General features: G+C 35.6%; 3 long non-coding RNA genes across 3 annotated transcripts; 1 reads left to right on the forward strand and 2 right to left on the reverse strand.

Moving 5' to 3' along the window:
* Positions 1-429: 429 nt before the first annotated feature.
* Positions 430-3,317, forward strand: LOC131021686 (uncharacterized). The gene is made up of 4 exons (XR_009101036.1): positions 430-603; positions 689-719; positions 2,532-2,596; positions 3,192-3,317. It is a non-coding gene; the product is annotated as an uncharacterized LOC131021686 (long non-coding RNA).
* Positions 670-1,176, reverse strand: LOC131021685 (uncharacterized). The gene is made up of 2 exons (XR_009101035.1): positions 1,097-1,176; positions 670-997 (listed from the first exon to the last, which is right to left on the reverse strand). It is a non-coding gene; the product is annotated as an uncharacterized LOC131021685 (long non-coding RNA).
* An 813-nt stretch (positions 3,318-4,130) lies between the features above and the next one.
* LOC131021687 (uncharacterized) lies at positions 4,131-4,878 on the reverse strand. The gene is made up of 2 exons (XR_009101037.1): positions 4,690-4,878; positions 4,131-4,610 (listed from the first exon to the last, which is right to left on the reverse strand). It is a non-coding gene; the product is annotated as an uncharacterized LOC131021687 (long non-coding RNA).
* Positions 4,879-11,051: the final 6,173 nt, after the last annotated feature.

Genomic DNA, 11,051 nt, shown 5'->3' on the forward strand with positions numbered 1-11,051 from the left:
GTAATTAGGGTTCAGCATCCATTAATAAAATACGAACTTATATGAATTTGATAAACGAACTTATATGAATTTGATAATTTATATATGTGATGATTTATTTTTTTATTTTCAATAGATGATGCACTCAAAACATATTTTGAGTCCATTAATTTATTGTGGAGAATTTAACACTGAAGTGTTAAATATGAATCTTTTATCGATTGTTTACTTAAGCCCATGAGTAATTTAAATTATGTTAGAAGCAAGCTCAAATGGATTTTATGCTTCAATAAGAATTAGGCTTATATGTCTTAATGTATTTAAATGAGTTTGGAACCATATAATTAATATATTAATTTCTTAGATATTTTAATGATTAAATTTGAATAATCCTAAGCATGCTGAATCCTAAGCATGCTGAAGAATTTACTACGCATGCTGAAGAAATTCTTCAGTCATACAAAGCTAGCTGAAGTGTTCATACTTGTCAGCTGAAGAAGTCCACGATCCTCATCCATCCAAGCCACCCCATTTTTCTTTTATAACCTACACCATTCTTCACCCAAACCTCACCACTTCACCATTTCTAAATTCTGCAGTCTCAATTTCACACAGCAAGTTAAGGTAATAGAATGAGGATATTCATCTCTTTCAATTTATTTTTTTCACAACTGACGTTTCTAATCTTAGTGATAAACAAAATCTGCAGAAATAAATATCTTCCACCACACCTATTCAAGGTATTCCCCTTTTATCCAATATATCAGAGAACCACCAAACGAGAATGATCCAAAAGAAAAATTTACATGTATTAACGTATGAACTGAAATTTACAGTATTTGATTTTTGCTCAAATCCTATGTGCTAAGTGTTCGACTGAATTTGAGGCTTGAAACCTTTGAAGGGGGGGCTGACCCTGCTGTGTGTGTGTGAGTCGAGATCAGAGGGAGGCGGCAGCCTCGGTGGCTCGCCGTCTCTGGCGATGGCGAGACGGCGGCGGAGCCGCGGTGGTTCCGTTCTGCCAAGAGAGAAAGAGAGGAAGGATTTCAGTTTTTAATTTAAAAAAAAAGGGGAAAAGATGAGGGAAGAAAAAGGAGAATAGGGAGATGGGGTATACCTGGTTGTCGGCGGTCGACGGCTCCTGGCCGTGAGCCACCGGCGAGGACGACGGAGGCAGCAGCGGCGGCGCACCGTTTTGACGGCGGCGTGCGTCCTGTTCCGACAGATCGAGGAAAGAGAGGGAGAGGGTCAGGGCGTGTAGAGAGATAAATAGAAGAGAAGGAAATGGAGATGGCGAGATGAGCGACGGCGCCGTGGTCTTGACGCGGCGGCGGATCTGCCGCGAGAATGAGGGAGCAGGCGGCGGCCCGGCGATGGCGGCGCACCGCGGTGGTGGTGTCTGCTGCGCTTGGGTCCAGCGGCCGAGAGAGAGGTGAGCGATTGAGGGATCAGCCGAGATAGAGAGATAGAGGCGAGAGGGTGAGAGAGGACGAGAGTTCAGGGGAGGAGAGAGAGGCAGCAGCCGCGCCGCTCGCCGGCGGCGGCGGTGGCGGCCGCGTTGAACGGCAGGCGGACAGAGGGAGTCCGAGAAAAAGAGATGAGAGGGTGAGTGTTGGCTGAATGTGTGTGTTTGAGTGTGTTTAGTGTGTGTTTTATTTAGGTTTAGAATTAAAAGTGGGCTTTGGGCTTTTATTTAAATTGTTGGGCTTGTTGTTGGGCCGAGACTTGGGCCAATTTTATTACTTGTTGTTGGGCCGAGACTTGGGCCAATTTTATTACTTGCTGTTGGGCCGAGACTTGGGCCGATTTTAATAAGTGTGTGGGCCCTTATTTAATTAACAGATGGGCTTCGATTTACATGTTTGGGCTCGGCCCTTTACAAATAAAAGCTGATGGGCTTATTTCACTTAAAAGTTTTGGGCCTATTTTAATTTAAATATTTGGGCTCTTGGTTAATAAAAAAATTGAATGGATCTAATTTATCTAATTAATTTGGGCTTATATCTATTTAAATTATTTGAGCTCTTAATTATTAATTTAAATTGAGCTTGATTAATTTAATTATATATTGACCTTTAAATTAATTATTTAAATGGAGTTCTTTTATTTCAAGTATTTTTACAAATGGACTTTAAAATAAAATATTTTGAGTTAAATTCTTATTTAAATTAATTCTTTTCAAATGACTTATTAATATGGATTATTTGAAAATGATTAAATTATTTTAAGTATGAGAAAGAATGATCTATGATGACATAATTTGTTTATGTAATATTATATGATTTGTTATTAAATGACGGAATATCTGACTTGATGGCGTGAGTAGAATGAGTTATGGTTGATGCGCATGTTGATATTCGAATAAATAGTTTCGAACCTAAATGTTAGTTATGTGATAAATGCTTTGAGTTTAAGGTTTTGAACGAGACGAAACAAGATTAATATGGATGCTAGAACCCTAAAATCATTAAAGGAGATAGTTTAGTTTAGAGACCTATCTTCCTTTCTTACACGACTTTCTTCTCGAACTTATCGACTCTTCGTCAATAAAGGTCCAGACGGGAAGTGAAAGCTAAAGAAGGAGGTAACTCTACGCCCCTAGTGGGAACGGAATGAGGTGGGCTTTCTTAAAACACGTATATAGAGATCCCCTGCATACAGGCCTCTTATACGAAATGAAATGAATGACATGATATAACTGTGATATTTTAAATGGTAAATGGTTCTTATTAAATGAAATGTTTATGGAAATGATTAAATGATGAATGGTTCTTATGAAAGAAAAGGAAATGTTTATGAAATGATTGTCTGCCAAAAATGTTTATGTTTTATGTATGTATCCTATCTGTGTTGGTTCGCCAACTATAAAGGAAATCGAATTCGGACCCTACGCTAGACGAAGGTTTGCTAGTAAGGGTTAACGTGTACACTCATGGAGACTGTGTGTCGCTTGCGACCGGTCTTGGCGTCCGTGGAAGGAGGCCTCCTTCCCGGCGTGTAAAAGGAACAGATATGGATCATATAGACTGAAAATGGGATGCGCATCCAACTTTATGAAATGAAAGAAAATGTTTAGTAAGCACAGGTCCTTCAAGTAAAACCCTGTGTGTTACTGTTGGCAGTACAATAAATGATATAAAATGTTATATTTCCGGCATATGTTCACTGAGTATTTTTACTCAGCCCTGCATGTTGTTTTCCCTAATGTGCAGGTTGAGCGGGTGATGGAATGGAGTGGAGTTGAGCGGATGTACCTTTTGACATAAAATAATAATGTACCCTTGAGACGTAGAACAGTAATGTAACCTTGAGTATACATCTTCATATGTATAACTCACACGAATTTCCGCTGCAAGATACTCTGATTATGCTAATGTTTTATTTTAAGTATGATACTCTTTTGTTGGGTAATCCACTTCGACGGGCCTTCCCGAACAAACGTCTTGTATTTGCCCAAGTGATCAGTTATGATCCTAGTGTTATATAATAAATGTCTCTTTTCGTAAAATGTTTGATTGTTAAGTAAATGCCCCTTTCTTTCCCCGCTTCTTAATCCCCTTCCCGAGTCATAACCCCGGTTAAACCATCCTTAGGGATTGCGGGCTGTGACAAACTTATTTTCTCATTATCTTATAGTTATAAGCAACACTTATTATACAAAAATAACTCAACTATGACTTTTTATTTTCATCATATATCATTATAATTGTATTTCTTTTTAATTTTCTATCTCTCTAATTAAAAATTCTCTCTCTAGCTTTATAAGCTCAATTAATATCCAAACACTTTGACAACTTATAAGCTCTTAAGAGACTATATCTTATACCCCTCAAAAAAAAAAAAAAAAAAAAAAACTATATCTTATAAGTTCTTGAAACATCTTATAAGTTCCAAGCTTATAAGCTCTTTAAAATAAACTTAGCCAAACACCCTCTTAGTCTAGTCACATATATATAGAGAGATCATGCATTCGGAAAAATTTAGTAGCTATATATAGATTGGAAGAAATTTCAATTTCCAGTGTCTAGAGACAAAACTTGTGCAAATTACGTACACGCGCGCACAAATCCTCGAACTTTTGTTCTAGCTAGTTTATACCGTTCAAGAATGTTGTATGCTATATCTAAACTAAGACATAAAATTCGGTAATATAACAAGAAAACATAACCAATTAATATTACAATAGTGTATATATAATTAAGAAGCTTTACATGAATGATAGGCACATCCACTTAATTACAATGTTTCTGAAGCGAAAGGCTCAAGTTTTCTGCTTCATTATACAGCTGAATTATAAACAAATCCTTTGGAATTCTGATTTCACCTCCAAACCCTAGATGCCAATCTAGCTTAGCTATATATATATATATATGTTCTCTTTCTTTGTTAAGTAGTCTTCAGTATAGAAAGAGAACCTCACAAGCAAAGCTTAGAGCGCTCTAGCTAATTATATATCAAATTATGTATAGTTGTATGAAATTAATATTGGAACAAGTACGTACTCTAGTTGTGAATGGGAGTCTTCTTTCTTGCTGGAGTGTAATCAATTATAGCCAACTCTTGCAGCTCTTCTTCTCTTGCAACGTCGTCGTTTCCTAGACTTGCAAGACTTGGGGAATGTAACTTTCTTGCTACACAAGGGGAAGAATTAATTAATTCATGAAAATTAACCTAAGTTTTATTAATTAGAAAAATGTGTGACGTAGATACCTTGATCGGTAGTGGTTGAGATGAAGCAAAGCAAGAAAAAAGCCACAAGAAGCAGATGCTTGGTTGCAAAAACAGCCATTAATTATCTCAAAAGTATTTGACCACAGAAATCTAAGGTTAAGTGATTATATGTACGATTCAAAAAGAGATGGATATCCTATTTATAGATGAACAGACTTGAACAACAGATCTGAAATCTTATTGAGATGTCAATTTCATTGCAAAAAATTTATGTCTTAAACTATGATAAGAACAAGGGCCCTTACTAGAGGGCCAGGGAGTCACACCATCGATCACTGTCTTGAGGCATGCATATATCTTTTCAATTTTAATCGTAATTATGTGTGTATATATATATTATAAATATTCATGCAATATTGCATGTATTTGCTTCATTAAATTTAGAATTTATTAGTATAATTCAGGAAGTGTGCGTATACATATGAATGATACAAGGTTTTGATTGAGATATTTGTGTTCCATTAATTATTATCAAAAGATTAAAAATCTCATGCATGTTATCTTGAGTACATATTTGTTTGCTTATGTATTAGTTTGATATTTTTGGAGAAACTGTTAAGCTGGATGAATTTATTGGCAGTTCACTCCAGGGAAATTACATTTTGTTTATTTCTTTATTTTTGGTACAATTCTTTATTTAACATTTACCATTAATTACCACGTACCACATCTAGAAGAAGATTTATTTTTATTTTTCCTATTTTGAAGGGGTGTAAGAAAGTCAGTGGCGATCCAACTAACTCTTGTGGTTGTCAGTAGTTTAGATTATAATTTTTTAATTTAATTTTTTTGTTCGCAACAAATCAGTCGCTAGGACATGCTATATTAGATTTTTAATTACATAAACAAATCTGATCTCTCTTAATTTGCTACTTTAATTTATAACTGTCCCAAATTAAGGTGCACACTTATCCCAGTCACCACTGCACGATCATTTCTTTTCTTTTTCTGAGACTAATCGATATATTGAAATCCGACTTGATTGAATGCATGGATGAGTTAATTTTTGAAGTCGCGCGAGGAAAACCACATGTGACAACTGACAAGTTGTAAATTAATTTAGAATTCTCGCACAACCATGATTGGGCTGCAAAATCAGTGGCGGTTTTGAGGGTGTGCGGGGTGCGCGATCGCACAAGGCCCCGAAAAATCGAGGGCCTCCGATTATATATAGGTCTATATATTTATATATATACTTAAATAATTAAAAAATAAATAACTTCATTAACTAGTTCAGTGAAAAGATACTCTCTTCAAGTTATTTGGAATCTTGTTGATGTTGGTTCGATTCTTGAGAGTTATAATTTTACATTTTTATTGCTTTGGGGCCCTTTTCCTTCATTAAGTGGCGTGTGAAATTGATGATGAAAGTGTTAGTATTAGTGATTTTGTTTAGTTACAATTTAACATTTTTATTGCTTTGGGGACCTTTTCCTTTATTAAGTGGCATGTGAAATTGATGATGAAAGTATTATTAATGAATTTGTTTCAAAATTTACAAGGAGCTAGAGCAGCACTTTTCAAGTGATTAATGTTTTAGTTTTACATGCATATTGTGTAATTCGATTTAAAAAAAAAACTATCGCTCAGTAATATATATATATATATATATATATATATATATATATATATATTTGTTTTATATTTTTGATATATTTTTAGCTATAAAAAAGAGTTTGATTTTAAATTTCACACCGGGCCTTCCGTAGGTTAGCCCCGATCCTGTGCAAAATGATACTAATGATACTTCTTTGGAAGTTTATGTAAGCTCATGAGCTGACCTCCTGTAAAACTGAGTGCATAGGGTGAGATGAGTTCTTACCTGATTCAACTTGAGGGCGCAAGCGTGCATGGGGCTGGCAGAGCAGCGAGGACGTAGTCGCGGAGCTGAGGGCGCGAGCGCGGAGCGAAAGGCGTGATAATGGTGTACTTATTTTGATTAAGTAATTATTATTGTAAGTAAAGGTAATTATTTTTTATATATATAACTTAACAGTATTAAATAAAGAAAATTAAAGGTCACGCCACAGGGGACTCGAACTCAAGACCTTTGACCTTAGGTATTAACCCCTTACCACTTGGCCAATACACGCACACAGTAAAGGTATGTCACAGCCCGCCCTAACTAGGGATAGTTAGGCCGAGTGATCCACGACTAGGGATGGGGTTAAAGAAGAAGGGGAAGAAAAGGGGCGTCATTTATAGCCGTAAAACTTACTCATCTTAATAAAACTCGTCATTTTTATTCATTAATACTCAATTGAAAACAGTCTATGAAAGACTGCATAAAAGTTAATTAATATCATTAATCAAGTTATACATCATATGCAACCATTCTCTTAAGACTCAAAGTATGACATAACATACTATAACATCAACAACATCTTGCAGCGGAAAGTAGCTAGACATATGTATGAAGACATATTCTAGACAGGTTAACTATTTATTAACAACCCTGGAGACTCCGCTCATTGCAGCACCATCATCACATCAGCTCAACCTGCACATTTAGAAAACATATGCAGGGCTGAGTACAAAAGCACTCAGTGGGCACGTATGCCTAGGTATAAAAATACATGCTTCAAAACTATAAATTGTCATGCCATCATAATCAGTACAGCAAGGGAGTTTTTCGCTAAAAAGGCCCAAGCTTACTAAGTTCATTTGTGATTCTTAAAGTTCGTCTGATCAGACTAAGTTCTTTTGTAATCTATCATATCTGAAACTGTGTGCCGGAGAGGTGGCCACCTCTCACGGACACTTGACCGGCCAACCCGCTAGATGACTCACGGTCACTGGTGTACACTAGTCCTGGCAGGATAGCTATCAACTGCTCAGGACCCGAATTCGATTGCATCATTGGCAAAGCCAAAGCAGATAGATATCATACTAAAATTTAAACATTTTATGGCAAGACAATACTTGAAATAACTTTAACTCAAAGATTTTGTCATGAAATAACTTGCTCAAAGGTAGCATTAAACTCGTTTGATAGATATATAAAACTGAAATTAACAGTTAAATCATCTCATGCATTCATTCGTATAAGAGGCCTACGACAAGCAGGGGATCTCTATATACGTATAGTAAAAGTAATGCTCACCTCGTTGTGTCTCTGTATCAATGAGTAACGTCACTCTCTCCCTCAAGTCGTTACTTCCCAAAAGGACCTTCATCGTGATGAAGAATTGGTGAGAAGTTATAAAAGAAACCTCGATTAATAATCTAATCTCTTTTATGAAACATTAGTATCTCTAATGTTCATCTCTCTTGATTGTTAATCAATATAACAATTATTATCTCTCGTCATTACTCATTAATTATAACATCCTTATGTTATAATTAGCAGCGCTTCAATTAAAAGAAATATTTAACACATCGAAAAGTCCACTTTCTTAGCAGATCTATTCGCTCTCATCTCGTCTAATTAACCGATTAGAAAGTTAAACTTTCCATTAGGCATGTATTTGAGTCACGGGTCAACAAGAATTGACTATGCTCAAATTCTAATTTCACTAAAAATTTCGGCATGACCTATTCATATATAATGTCAGCCACGAGATTTCAACGCGTGAATCTCACTACGTGAACTCGTCTCTCGACTCAATACTTAACATCTTGACATCTTTTCAACGCAAACCAAACAATTCAAAATCATCAAAACTCTTTATCAGTAAACTATCATTTATACTCGACACCAATTGTTCGAGTGTCAGATACCAACATTTATGTGCGTTAATCATAACTCTCACAACTCACACCATTTAGTCATATCGTATCATCCATCAAAACAAATATAATCAAGTTGTTTTCTAGAAAGTTTTGCTGTTTTTGTGTCATCTTTAAAAATTCATAACAACCAACTCAATCATCATAAACTCTCATACCAATTGATCTCAAAAACTTCATGAAGTGTAGTTCACTCTAAAAATGGTAGTTAACCAAAAAGGTTAAAGGTTTTTGGAGATATTGCTCTTTTAGTGCAGGCTGTCAAAGATTGACAGTTTCTGCCAATTTTGTTTAGGCCATTAGAAACCAAGGCAAACCTTAATAAAATTCCATCAAATTTAATCATCCAAAACTAAAGGTATCCTTGAAGATTTGGTTAAAATTTCACAAGAGAAAACGTTCATATGATCTGCCAAATAAACAATGAAACTCATACACTTTTACTGTTGGACAAATATGACAGCAGAACAGGGCATTTTTGAAATAATAAACTGCTCTGTTTCAGAGGTCATAAAAATCGAAATCTTATGTTTTTAGAAAAGTATTGAAGTCTAGTTTCGTTTAGAAAAAACGGTGATGCAAAATCCTTCATGGATTAATAGATATAAACGTTTTTGTGAAGTCTACCAATAGTTGACAGATTCTGTCAATGATTTTTCAAAATATCTTTAAAATAGCAAACATCATCCAAAAGACATGAAATTTTGCAGCAACGAAATACACATATCATAGATAAACATACTAAAATTTCAGAGCCATCAAGCAATGAAAACTCATCGAAACATAAGCTTGAAACTGCTGTAAAATTTTGACAGAATTCCAGTTTTAATTTCGTTCAACAATTATCATCCATAAATTGTAAATCAATTAGCATGCTCATGTGATATCGTAGAACACATATACGCAATAATATTCATTATGCAACGTCTCAAACTTCACGAATTTAAATAATCATACTCTAAAAATTTATACAATTTTCGTGCTTGGAAAAATACGAATTTAATATATATCGATTCTAGCATACCCCTAAGCACAAATATCAAGTCAAAACGATCAAACAAAAATCGAAAGACAAGCTAATATGTGAAAAACGGGGCTGCCCTCATGGGTTTCATAGCTACGGTTCGTTCCGTTCTTACTCCCTTCATTAAACATGCTCAACATCTACCCAAGAACAACATACTAAAATTTCACGACGATCCGACGTCGTTTCATAATAAAGTCGAGAATCGACGTTTTTCGACGTCGACGAAAATCGAAAAGAAAACCATCAAAACGTAGGTAGAGATCTTACCTACTTAGATACGTGATCGAAAAGATGATCGGCGCTCGTCTCGATGCTCAAATCGGAGGTCAAAAGCTTAAGCTTCTCAACAATGGTGTTACGTGAAGTGTGTGTGTGTTTCTAATGTGGTTTAGTGTGTGTGCAGCACAAATTAGTGTGTGTGTGTTGTGTGCAGCGTGAGTTAAGGGTAGTGGGCGGTTGGGGGGTGGTTTTGGTAGGGTAGGCCTAGATATTTAGTCGTTAAATATCTCGTCTCGTTTTAACGACTAACTACCCATACTCTTCGTTACTCGCCCTCTCAACTCCTACTCACTTTTATTACACTCGTAATTCTATATAAATATAGAAAATACAAGCTCGTTCTCGAAATTCTGATAAACGAGATTTACACGTTTATCGAGAAATCCCGATTTACTATTCACTCGTCGTCCAAAAATAAAAACTTTCATTATTGGACTCGTATCGAAAAACTAAGAATATTTCTCGACGACGTGCACGTAAGATTTTGAAAGTCGACAAAAAGACGAAATAGCAGTATTTTACTATTCATCATCAAAAAGTCAAAATTTTCAAAAACGTTTTAACGGACTCAGATTTCACTTCCGAGTTCATCGTTCTCATTCAAATAATTATCTCGAATTATTCAAATACTCAAACTCAAATACGAATATAAAATCTCACATCATTCTTACATCATCGAAAGAACATCTCAACATCTTAAAAATAATAAGAAAACTTCATATAACTCCTCATCTGTTTACAAAGTAAATCAAACAAGGGATCTAAACCCTAATTACTCAAACTCAAGCAATTAAACACGTCATCAAAAGTCCGGGTATTACATACCCTCCCCCTTAAAATAAATTTCGTCCCGAAATTTGTACCTCTTGTAAATGTTTCGGGTACTTCTCTCACATCTTATCCTCAAGCTCTCTTTCCACTTCTTTCTAAGTATCATATCTCCATTGGACCTTATCCAATGCAATCGACTTATTACTCGATTGCCGAATTTTATGATTTAGCATCATCTGAGGTCTCTCTTCATAACTCAAGTCTGGTTCTAAGATCATTTCTTCTTAGTAAACCACATGGTTTGGGTCGAAAATATGTATCCTCTCAATTGTGACACGTGAAACACGTTATGCACATTTCCAAAGCTAGGTGGCAAAGCCAACCTATACGCTATTGGACCTATCTTTTGCAATATCTCGTAAGGACTTATAACTCTGGGTCTAAGCTGTCCTTTAACTCCAAATCTATTCATCCCCTTTGAGGGTGAAACCTTCAAGAAAACTTCGTCTCCTATCTCGATACTTTGTCTCACATC

This window comes from Salvia miltiorrhiza, chromosome 4, assembly GCF_028751815.1.
Source record: "Salvia miltiorrhiza cultivar Shanhuang (shh) chromosome 4, IMPLAD_Smil_shh, whole genome shotgun sequence".
Classification (NCBI taxonomy): Eukaryota; Viridiplantae; Streptophyta; class Magnoliopsida; order Lamiales; family Lamiaceae; genus Salvia; species Salvia miltiorrhiza.